The sequence below is a fragment of the Sitophilus oryzae genome, unplaced genomic scaffold (assembly GCF_002938485.1).
Source record: "Sitophilus oryzae breed Bouriz unplaced genomic scaffold, Soryzae_2.0 scaffold_111_pilon_pilon, whole genome shotgun sequence".
In the NCBI taxonomy this organism is placed as follows: Eukaryota; Metazoa; Arthropoda; class Insecta; order Coleoptera; family Curculionidae; genus Sitophilus; species Sitophilus oryzae.
Window position 1 is genome coordinate 6637170 of NW_022145749.1, and position 12835 is coordinate 6650004.

Genomic DNA, 12835 nt, shown 5'->3' on the forward strand with positions numbered 1-12835 from the left:
TCTCTGTACATGCCTGGCGCCCAATATCTATATATCTTTTGTTTATTATTATTGATTAATTTTCTCTCTAGTGAAATACCTTATCCACGACTGCTCTCCGATGAAAAGCTGCCGTTCGCAGTGGTAGTTGTTTAAAAAACGCTACAATATGAATATCAGAAATATGCAGAACATGTATAAAATTTATCAAAGTGATTCTAAAGCAATATGATAGGTATATAATATGCCTGAAGGGCTTAATGCATCTAAATGAACTTAAATTAAATAGATATAAAATGAAATGATCTGGCCTTTTTTTATCCGTTCTGGTCACAAGCTGGTTGTGGTGAACTGCTACTGGAACTGGATTGTGGTATAAAACGTCTCTGGACAGACAGGATCGAAAACTTGTGTGGATTTAGGAGATTCCTCCGTTATTCCCGGTGTGAAATGTAGGGACAAAGGTGGACCAAATTTCAGGTGCAAAAAAGACAAAATGGCACCAGAAAATAAAGCCACCATAAAATGCCTTAAAATAAAACCCCATAAAAAGAAAAAATATGTATTAGGAAACGTTACTTAACGTTACGTTTAAAATAAAGATCTTACCTCTGCTCAGAGGGTTTTCCCAAACAAATTGGCAAAATGCCAACAAACGCCGATAGCTCTATCGGGTTCGGCCTTTAGCCACCAATATGGCGAGGGAAGGTAGGCACGAGGTATGACTATACACTGTCAGATATAAAGTGACGAAAGAAATTCGACCGGACTCAAATATCTCGCAGAAATAACCTTGAAGAAAAAATAAAAGATAATAACAATACTTAGAATGCCATCTCGGTGCGGGGACTTAAACTTGAATTATTTAAATAAAATAATTAGGTATCTTTATATTAATTATGTGAATTTTAAATAAAAGGCTACAATGTTATCTTCTAAAAATATCGTATAGAATATTCGACTTTCATTTCTAATATCCTCAGGGTGGTACCAATACCACTCACTATTATTCTACTTTGCATACATTTTTCAATAATACTCTATTTTACATTTTTACAGTCATGAAGAAGGCGGAGGCTGCATTAACAATCTAATATAAACAAATGCACATATCCAGCTAGAGCCATAAAATAATGTGTAAAATGTTACTCGTAATCCTGTTATTTACTTGTACGTACAACTTTATGAAGTATCAACAAACATATCACTTCGACATATATTACACTTCAGATGTGCTGAATTACCTACTTTTACCTATAATGTTATAGGATATTTTCATAGTTTCATATAAACAGAATATTTCTCTTTGTACCGCTTTCTGAAATAAATGCGAAGGAATAAAAGGTGTAAAAGTATTATCTTACCCATTTTAAGCCGACACGCAATGTGGGAAGAACGTAAAATATCAAATAGACTCCTTGGAATGTCTGTAGCCTTTTAAATTCCTGTACGGAAACGAAAAAAAGGGAGATATTTTTTATATATTTTCGTTAGTAGGATAACTTTTAACATAATATATTCGACATAAACGTTTTTTATGATCTATTCATATTGAATAATGGTTTTTTAAGTATCTGTCTATTTGTTTGATCGATTGTGTAATAGCTTTAGGAACCCGATTGATTGATTGATTTCTAGAATCAAACTCAACAATTATTAAGAATTTATTTATTTTTTCCATTTTAGTCGAATGTCTAGCTCTGTGTTTTTTAGCTATTTATATACATTAATTTTTTGAATAAAAATATAAAATGAGTTGAAACTGAATATACGAAACATAAATATAATGTTTGAAAAACTAACGTGATAAGAAATTCGAACAAATATCAGGTGAGCTTGGATGATGAGGTTGAAAAAGATATAAAAATTATGGAAAAATGTACAATTATTATAGTTAAGATCACAGAAGAAGGTCTTCTTCTGTGGTTAAGATGATGATGTAGTTTATTCGTTAGTAATAGACAATTTTTTTAGATAAAATAATGACAGCGCTTTCAGATGGAACGGAGCGTCCGTGACTTCGAGCAAGTACCATGATTTTATATGAACAATTTCACATGGAAAAAACATCCGTGCGGACGTCCGGCGGCTATCTTGAAATATCACGATGGACGCTCCGTCGCGGACGGTCCGCTCCATCTGAAAGCGCTGTTAGTGTTATAGACTGGAGTTAAAGATATTAACTGTCGCTCGCCATAAATAAAACAAAGTTCATGGTAATAGTCAAGAGACCACCAGCTTTGTCAACTTTTATATAATTAGCAACTTAAGAAATGCTTTAACATATCCTACTACGGATGATGGAGGCATAGACCCTCATTAAAAATAATCTAAAATAATCTGGCGTTTTCTTCTAGAGTACCGGCAATCGTATTTTGATTTTATAAAAAAAAATATTTATTTGAAATAGCTTTTGTAATGCTGTGCCACTACAGAATCTATTTACAGTCCACAAATATTATGAATACTTCCAATTAATTATATATTTTATTTATTTTTATAAACCTATAGTTTAAATTGCCAGAGGTTGTCTTTTTGATTGGACTTCTCTTATACTTCTCTCTCTCTCTCTCTCTCTCTCTCTCTCTCTTCAGTCCTGACCCCCATTAGGGAGTGTAGTGGTCAGCGTAACATCATGGATGATTTTTCTCTATGCGCCTCTGTCTTTTGAAATCTCGATGACATCGTGCATTGGCTTGCTACAGCTAGTCGTGATCTGGTCTATCCATCGAGTTGGAGAGCGGCCACGATGTCTACGTCCCTCCACCTTGCCTTGAATTATGAGTCTTTCCATATTGTCCGGACTTTTCCTCATTATATGTCCAAAATATTTTAGTTGTTTTAGTCGGATTTTACAGGAAAGCCTGTTAGTAATATTAAGTTCATTTATAATGGAAACGTTTGTACGGCGTTCAGTCCATGGGATACGGAGCATACGTCTATAACAATACATCTCGGAGCATCGATCTTCTTATGTTCCGCCTGCCTGAGAGTTCACGTTTCGCAGCCATACGTCAATATTGGGAGTACCAAACAGTTGACTAGCCGGTTTTTGGTGGATCTTGAAATCTGGCGGTCTTTCCAGATATTGGTCAGTCTCCCAACAGCTACCTTTGCCATGTTGCACCTACGCTTCACCTCTTCTTCCGATGTGCCTGTATTTGTCAATAGTGATCCCAGGTATACGTATGACTTAACGACTTCAAAGCGGTCGATATGACTTATATTTGGATAGTTGTTATGTTGCCTATCAACTATCATAATTTTGTTTTTTTGCGTATTTAGTTCCAGACCGAGCCGATTGCTTTCGTTTTCTACCCTATTTACTAAATTGATTAACTCTTCTTGACTGTTAGCGAGTAGTGCTGTATCATCTGCAAAGCGTAGATTATTTATTTTTTGGCCATTTATTGAAATGCCTTCTTCCCATGTTTCTAGCGACCTTCTCATGTATTCTCCATATATGTTAAATAGTTGAGGAGACAATATACACCCCTGTCTGACTCCTTGTTCGAGGGAAAATTCCTTTGAAGCTGAATCCAGTAATCTAACTGATCCTGTAGTGTGCTGATACAACTGAATGATAAGTGAAATAAGGTGTTGCGGTACCCCCACTTCCTTTAAGATTTTCCACAGGTGATGCCATCTGACTTTATCGAAAGTTTTTTTATAGTCTACGAAACATATATAAAGAGAGATGTTGAATTCCCTTGCTTTCTCTGTGATTTGGCGCATATTCAGAAGATGTTCCCGAGTGCCTCTGCCCTTGGTGAAACCTGCTTGTTCTGCTGGAATTTCTCTTTCTAGAAAAGCTTTCAGTCTTTCATTTATAATTTGCAACATTACTTTACTGGCATGTGAGATGAGGGAAATTGTACGATAGTTGCTGCACTTATGCTCCCTTTCTTGTGGAGAGTGACAATGGTGGAGTGTGTCCAGTCGTCGGGCCATTCTCCTGTGTGCCATATTTTATTACAGATCAGATGAAGCATTTCTAATCCAGGTTCTTTAACGGCTTTTATTATTTCTGCTGTTCTTAGGTCTGAACCTGGTGCATTATGGTATTTTAATTTGTTTATGGCCAATTCAACTTCACTTCAGAGAGAGAGAGAGAGAGAATTGAGGAGCAGACTTGCAAACTACATACACAGAGTTATAATATGATGCCAGAAACGAAGTCCTCAATACATTTTGCCCCATTCGAAGTAAATGACAAAAATACCTTAGACTTTCTATGTGCTGTACCCCATACCATTGCATTAGCAAACAAACGTTAGTATATTCTTGTGTGTTGTGGACAGTAGACATACTGCTGTTTGATTGTCATTGAAAGATGAAGAGTTTTTTTTTGTATTACAACTTCTCTATTTTTTGAATAAGACTACTTAAAATAATGAATTTATGTTATTTTTGAATATGTTTTTATACGACTTATACGACTGGGGTACGGACCGTTGTAGCGGAAAAATGTAGGGAAATTTCTCGTCTAAAGGACAGTCAACAGAAAAAAAATGGACAAAATGCATCTAGAAAGTCTGCTCCTCAACTTGTATATTAATTGATATATTATTATCTGATATAATCCTTTTATTTACACATACCTACCCATTTTGAAGGATCGGAAAAACCTTCCTAAATAATTTATAGTCCTAATGTATTGAAATACCTTCACACATAATATTATAGGATATTTTCGAAATTTTCGTATAAACAGGATAATTCTCTTTATACCATTTTCTCAAATAAATGTCAGGGAACAAAAAGTGTAAAAGTATTATTTTACCCATTTTAGACCGACAAGTAATGTAGGAAGAACGTAAAATATCAAACAGGCTCTTTGAAATGTCTGTAATCTTCTAAAATCCGGTAAAGAAAGGAAAAAAAAGATCTTTTTTATGTATATTTTTTTCGTTGGTAGGATTTTTTAACATATATTCGACATAAACATTGTTCACGATATATTCATATTGAATAATGGTTTCTTAATAATCGGTCTATTTTTTATTTATTCGAATGTGTAAAAGTTTTAGGAATCGGATGGATTGACTGCTTTCTAGAATGAAACTGAACAATATATTTTTTTTCATTTTAGTTGAATGTCTAGTCTATAGTGCCACATTCATTTTTTGAATAAAATATACAGGGTCCCGCAATAGTGCGTCGGGCATCTGTAGCTCCTAGAATAAAAAAACTTGGGAATTTTGTTCAAGTGCAAACCTAAAGTACGTGCTAGGATGTATTTCAGGAAAATATTTTAACTTCTACAGGCTGGCTCAAAAAAGTGTGAGTGGATCGGGTTGTTTTTTTTTTAAAGAATCACCCTGTATATTATTGCATTTTTGGCTTCATTTCAGATCATTCTACATAATTCTAAGAGAAGAGTAAATATATTTCTATAGTTTCAGAGATATTAAATAAATAAAAAAAATATGTTTTCCTGTCTTTCTTATAAAAATATCAAAAACACAAGAACTGCCCTGAAATCAAAACTATATTAGATTTTTACTTTAGATGATTTATACTTACTTTGCTATAAATATTGTAATCTTAAATCATACAGGATGTTCAAAATTCTGAGCCAAACTTTCTAAAATATAAAATAATTTTTCTTCGTTTTTTTTAATGGAACACACTGTATATTATATTTTCATTAGATGGAGAACTAAAAAATGAACATTTTTTGTATTTAAAGTATTTTAAAATTTTTAACGGTTATGCAGATACTTACAGTAGAATTTCATGTGACTCTTTCAACGGTAAAATACGAGAAAAAAACCATTGGCTGGCTTTGATAAAAATTTTACTGTGGAAGATACCATATGAAATATAAAACCGCGAATATTTGCTAAACCGTTAGAATTTTTGAAAGACTCTAAACACAAAATAATGTTTATTTTTTAAATATCCATCTATTAAATATCTAATATACAGGGTGTTCCATTTAAAAAACGGAGAAAAATTATTATTTCATATTTTAGAAAGTTTGACGTAGAATTTTGAACATCCAGTATGAGATAAGATTACGATATTTATATATAGCAATACCAAGTACAAACTATCTAAGTAAATACCTAATATAGTTTTGATTTCAAGGCAGTTCTTTTGTTTTTAATATTTTTTTTATGAAAGGCTGAAAAACATATATTTTTTATTTTATTTATTATATTAATAGGTATTTCTGAAACTATGAAAATATATTTACGCATATCTTAGGGTTATGTAAAGTGATCTGAAAGAAAGCCAAAAATGCAATAATATACAGGGTGTTTCGTTTAAAAAAAATCATCTCGATCCACTCATAGATTTTTTCAAAATAATTTCTAAAGTAATGTCAATATTTGGATGAAAATTGGTGTCTAGAAGTTTTTTGACAAAAGAATTTTGATTTTGTTGTCAATATGACTCCTACTTGTAGTGGCGCCACCTATATATTTTTTAACTGGTTTGAAGAATAATATCTTGTTGTCCGTACTTGTATAAAACTACTGAATAAAATAATATAAATTTGCAACGTCTTTTAAACAAAAAGAGTTTTCTGGGTAAAATCGCTACGAGTAATGGTTCTCGAGATATTTGGAATCGAAATTATCAATACCTATCTTCATTGGCATAAATAAAACATGTTGATAAATAGTTATTAGACTGAAACCATCGATTTGAAATGTTTTGTGCCAAAAGTTTAACAAAAACTGTTTTATTCTCATTTTTTCGTGGAAAAAATGTATTATTTCAGTCAAATAACTAGCTACTCAACGTTTTTTTGTTTGTCAGTGACATGTATTGACTAATTCCATTCTAAATATTTGAACGGTTTAGAATTTAGAATTTAGAATGAGTGGGAGGGGGGTTAATCACTTCGACCTTACAGATCCATTGTGTCCCCCTTTCTTGAATCATAACTCATCATACAGTCCCCCCAATCATAACTCATCATACAGTCCATTTGAACGGTTACTAGAGCTATAGCGATTTTTACCAAGAGACATTTTTTATGTAAAAAGTCACGGAAAAGTATATTTTTTTACTCAGTAGTTTTATACAGGTACCGATGAAAAATGATTACACTTGAAAATAGTTAAAACACGTGTAGGTGGCGCCCCCTACAAATAGAAGCCATGCTGACATTAAAATCCCAAATTTCTCCTATCAAAAATCGCCCATACACCAATTTTCATCAAAATATTATTGAAGTTACTTCAGAAATTATTTGGAAAAATCGAAATAAAAAAAACTTCTACACTCTGTATCTCCGAAACTTAACATCTTAGGACCTACTTATACGAACTTTTTTACTTATTTTTATCTGCAGAATATGCTGCCGAAATTTCCGGAGTACGGTTTGGACCACCATGTATATTTCAATAATAGGCGTCTTTTTTATTTCATTAATTGAGGAGCCAAATATAGTAGATATTAAAATATTTTCCTGAAATACATCCTAGTATAAATACTTTAGGTTAAACAAAATTCCCAAGTTTTTTATTCTGGGAGCTACAGATGTCTGATGCATTATTGCCGGACCTTGTACAAATAAAAAATGAGTTGTAAATACTGAAAATATAAGTTTTATAAAATAAAAGTCTTCAGAAATCCATGAAATTCGGACATATTTCAGAAAAAACTTAGATGTGGTTGATAAAGATATAAAAAATATCAAGTATAAAAAAAGTAACACCTTATAAAGTATATTATATTTATTATTCTAAAACTTGGAAAATAAGCTGGTTATAATAATGGTTTTATAATTCGGAAACTCTCTATTTATTTATCTAGTAATGCTAAAGCACTCTATTTGAGAGTCGATTAGAGAAAATAGTATGATTCATTGGCAAGTAATGTAAATATTTACGATCCGGTAAAATTCTGATGTAAGAGGCTTAGCTTGCCTGTGGCAGGTCAGTAGTAGATAGGCCGGCCGGCTGTTGTGTTGTGTTTTGTCATAGAGCTGATATTTGGGGGTTGAAAGTCTTTTGACTATAAACGTTGCATGTACTGTAAGGTAACGGGTCGTTTGACCAGAAGAAAACACCTTGTGACGTCTTGCCTTCGAGGTTGGTCTTGAGAGTTTGAGGTCTCCCTTGTCTTCTCGATTGACACAATGCGGCGTTGGGGTAGAGAGACTAGTGGGGTACCCCAAATAGAGCTTATTCGATTGGGATGCGAATCTGTTTAGCGGTAGAATTGCGTCCGGGGGAAGCCCCTATACTATTTCAGGTGACACTAGCTATCAACAACTAGCTAGATGATTAACCAATATATAACCGAATTATATTTGAATTAGATGGAAAATATGGAATGGGATATATTGAGTAGAATATATCAGTGGCTAGGGGGCGGAGTACCCCCGGGTGAGTCTTACTATTTAACTATCAATTTTATCCAGATCAGTAAATGTTTGTTTTGTTATTTTCATGTACAATGAGAGAGTGCTTGCCAATGACCAACTAAATGGATATTTGAGGTGAATTTGCATTGTGAGACCCGGTTGAGTAAGCCCCAAAAATAGCGATTTTACATTATTCTTTGACAAATGCTTATTTATAACAACAGAAACATCATTCACATTCATAACTTATTATTATATTGATTTCTAATTCAAATCCATATTTATTTAGAATAATTTATTAACTAACACAATCATTAATTTTAATATTTGTGTGGTATATTAAATAAATGGTATACTATTTTACAAAGATTTAAATGGTTTTCTTTTTGTAAACAAATTAGCTAGCAATATTATCGGTTTTCGCACCTGCATATTTTGTACATTATTTGTTTTTTTAAAAATGTATCTAAAATGTCAATATTCCATGGTATATTGAGTCTAAATTACAAGTAAATGCATTTTCTACAAAAACTTGAAGAGATAGGTCAATAATGGTTTAATACAATTTGATAGACAATTAAATTGCGCATTTGATTCGCATAAAATATGCAGGGTGTTCTTTTTAAATTAAATGAGTTATTGCCGTATAAACCTAGTAAATATTCAATATAAATTATTAAATATTCTGTATAAGGTCGTATTATTTTTATTATTGCAACACTAAATTTAGTAAATAGAAAACTTCAGTACAATATTTAGTTTCAAAACCATAACTGAATTTTCTCAAAATCTTTCTCAAAATTATATAAACCTTAATCCAATTTAAAGTTTTTTTTTAATCGTAGAAACTAAAAATGTTCTATTTAAAAAAATACAACTTTGATATTTTTTGTTTATTTGGGATACCCTGTCACTTTTGAAAATAATTTTAAATTGTTGGTTTAGTAGTAGGCCTCCAACAATCTCATCACTCAGAATTTCTAAAAAGCCAATGATTTGACTAAAATACTCCGTATGAGGTGAATGACCATGTATACTGTCTTTACATATTACAAATTTATATGTAAAGACAGAGTTTCATATTTTATAACTTAGAACTGCATAAAAATAATATTTAAATCATCATACTAAACTAAATAAACATCGTATACAGGGTGCTACAAATTCTGGGTACGAGCATTGGTATCTCGGAAACCTTAATAGATGCGAAATGGTTAAATTGGGACAAAGTTGCTTCTTGGCATGTTCACCAAGATGCCATCAAAAAGTTTGAATAATTTCCAGGATTGCTGAGTTTTTTGAAAAAAAAAACGGATTTTTTTGAAAATCATTTTTTTCCTGTCGTTATTTTTTATAAAATCAAAAAAATAATTGCCCCTTCTCATAGCCACTTTATTAGGGCTAGGTATCTGATGGCATTTCTAAATTTTCAAATTAGCTGATATTTTTGAGGTACAGAGGCTAACTTATTTTTTTTTTAATTCGAACCTGCATTTTTTATTTAAGGTTTTGAAAGAACTTGGTCTCCTGAGTATATTTATGTGCTATACTTGTTACTTTTTTGTATTTGCATTGTAACGATGAATAGATTAAATATTTAAAATTTGTTCAAATGTCCGAAACAAAAAATTAAAGAAAAGTATAAAGTGTGGCATATCATTGTTTTCAGGAGACCGAGTTCTTTCAAAATCTGAAATAAAAAATGCAAGTCCGTATTTAAAAAAAATAAGTTTGCCTCTATCAGCTAATTTGAAAAACTAAAAATACCATCAGATAGCCCTAATAAAGTGGCTATGAGAATGTGTAATTAGTTTTTTGATTTTCTAAAAAGTAACGACAGGAAAAAGTAAAATTGATTTTCAAAAAACTCAGCAATCCTTGAAATTTTTTCAAAACTTTTTTAATGGTGTTTTGATAAACATGGAGGATATCCTAAAGCGCAAGTTTTCCCCAATTTAACCATGTGCGTATCTATTACGGTTACCGAGATACCAATGCTCGTACCCCGTATTTGTAGCACCCTGTATATACTAAACTCCCTATTTAAAATCACCGCTTTAGAGATTAATAAAGTAAATTTTGAAATATTACTACTTTATAGAAATGGACGTTAAAATCCCTATTTCTTCCCCTGTCACGTTCATGCCCCTAAATTACGCCGAACTAGAAATCTGCTGATATCAAAAATAAATTGGACAAGTCATCGCCTGTCAGATTGGGCTCCCGAAAACAGCTTCCGGGCCCTTTAGGCAGTTGAAGAAAGACCCAGCGTATCAGATAGTGCCAAATCTATCGGAAAAATGCTTTACCAAAAAAATGGAGTTTATTATTCGGTCGTTTTAGTATAACATGGAGTTATTTAGAAAAAACAACCTATTTTTCCAGAAAAATAAAGGTTGATAATATTAGGAATATTAAAGGAATGGTTCAAAATTGTTATTATATACAGGGTGAGTTTCCTACGACGTTCTCTTTGGGTATCTCGGAAACTACTCGATATAGAGAGTCGTTTAAATAGGGAAAGAATTGCAGTTTTGTGGGATCATAAATATGCTCCTTTCAGATTTTTGAAAAAGTTCATGGCTTACTAGATATTTCGAAAAAAAAAACAAATTTTGGTTATTTTAAAAATTGTCCCTAATTCCGTTATAATCTATTTTAGGCAAAACATTTTCATAAAAATAATAGATAAGCACATCCCTAATGAGTTTGTGTTCTCCGATTTTTTCTAAAGCCTGTTATTTTTGACATATGACACAAACATATATTTTTTTTAAATGGAAACCATAGTTGGTCATGACTTCATAAAAAGCGTCGTTTTTTTAGCGATATAAGCTATAATATGTTTTTTTACAAAATTACTGAGTTATAGCCAATTCTTATCTTTCTTGACTACTTTCACTTAGTTGGCATTTCACCGGTCAACGTATCCTCGAAACTGTATGGCTAAGAAAAGGTGAAACGAATAATCCTACACGCTTTTCTTCATTTGAAAAATTCATATTTACAATTTTTGTTTATTTTAATTTACAAAGTTTGGATGTGACAGTTTCAAATTTCTGCGAGCAACGACTATTGAACTTGTTTCCATGGCTAACTAAGTGAATCCTCGAAAGTGTATGGCTAAGAAAAGTTGAACCAATAATCCTACACGCTTTTCCTCATTTGAAAAATTCATATTTACAATTTTTGTTTATTTTAATTTACAAAGTTTGGATGTGACAGTTTCACATTTCTGCGAGCAACGACTATTGAACTTGTTTCCATGGCTAACTAAGTGAATCCTCAAAACTGCATGGCTAAGAAAAGTTGAACCAATAATCCTACACGCTTCTCTTTATTTGAAATTTTTTATATACAATTTTTGTTTATTTTAATTTACAAAATTTGGATGTGACAGTTTCACATTTCTGCGAGCAACGACTATTAGACTTGTTTCCATGGCTAACAAAGTGAAACTAACTAACTAACTTGAAATAAGCCAAGAAAGGTAAGAATTGGCTATAACTCAGTAATTTTGTGAAAAAAAAAATATTATAGCTTATATCGCTGAAAAACTTAAAAAATGGCGCTTTTTATGAAGTCATAGCCAACTATGATTTCCATTTAAAAAACATATGTTTGTCTCATATGTCAAAAATGATTTTTAAAACTTTTATCTGAAATTTTTTGTCTAAAATAGATTATAACGGAATTACACACGCCGGTTATGCATTTTTATCTAGTTTCTAATATATATTTGTTGTTTTTTGGTGTTTTTTTAAATAATCTTTATGTTATTTAATTCGAACATTCAAGGGTCTAGATGTTTCATCATTATAAAATTTATCACATTCACATGGATTTTGCATATTACTGTATTTTCAAAATAATTTTGAATTATAGCTTTAATAGTCCTCCAAAAATAGCGTCACTCATAATTTCTAAAAATTCAATCATTTGGCTACAATACCCCGTGTCTAATGAAATGAATATCGCTGTATTATTATATGAAAACGCCGTTAAAATAATAATGTTTAATAATAAAGTAAACGGTTCAAGAAGAATAATTGCATTGCAATGTATATTTGGTAAGCTAGCTGTTTTGTATTTTCGGTGTGTCCTATACACGCCGGTTATGCATTTTTATCTAGTTTCTAATATATATTTGAGGGGCTGAGTTCCAAAACTAGTTTTATCCAAATTCGTTAATTTTCAATAATCTCAAAAAACGAACAGCAACTGAATTAGTCTTGGAACAATTGCACGACTTTAACATGTAAATTATACAGGATAGTATGAGTTATGCCTCAAAAATAATGCTGAATATTGTGCAGAGCTGCCAATACTAGACTATAGATACTTTTACTCAAAATTACCAAAAATGGACAAGACGAGTTTTGAAACTCAACCCCTCATTTGTTGTTTTTTGGTGTTCTGCATTATAAACAATAAAATATGTTGGTGGCTAGTATTTCAACCTATTTTAGCTATTTATATAGACATCTTTGTAAGATTAACTGTTTTACCCAATCAATTTTAAAGCGAACT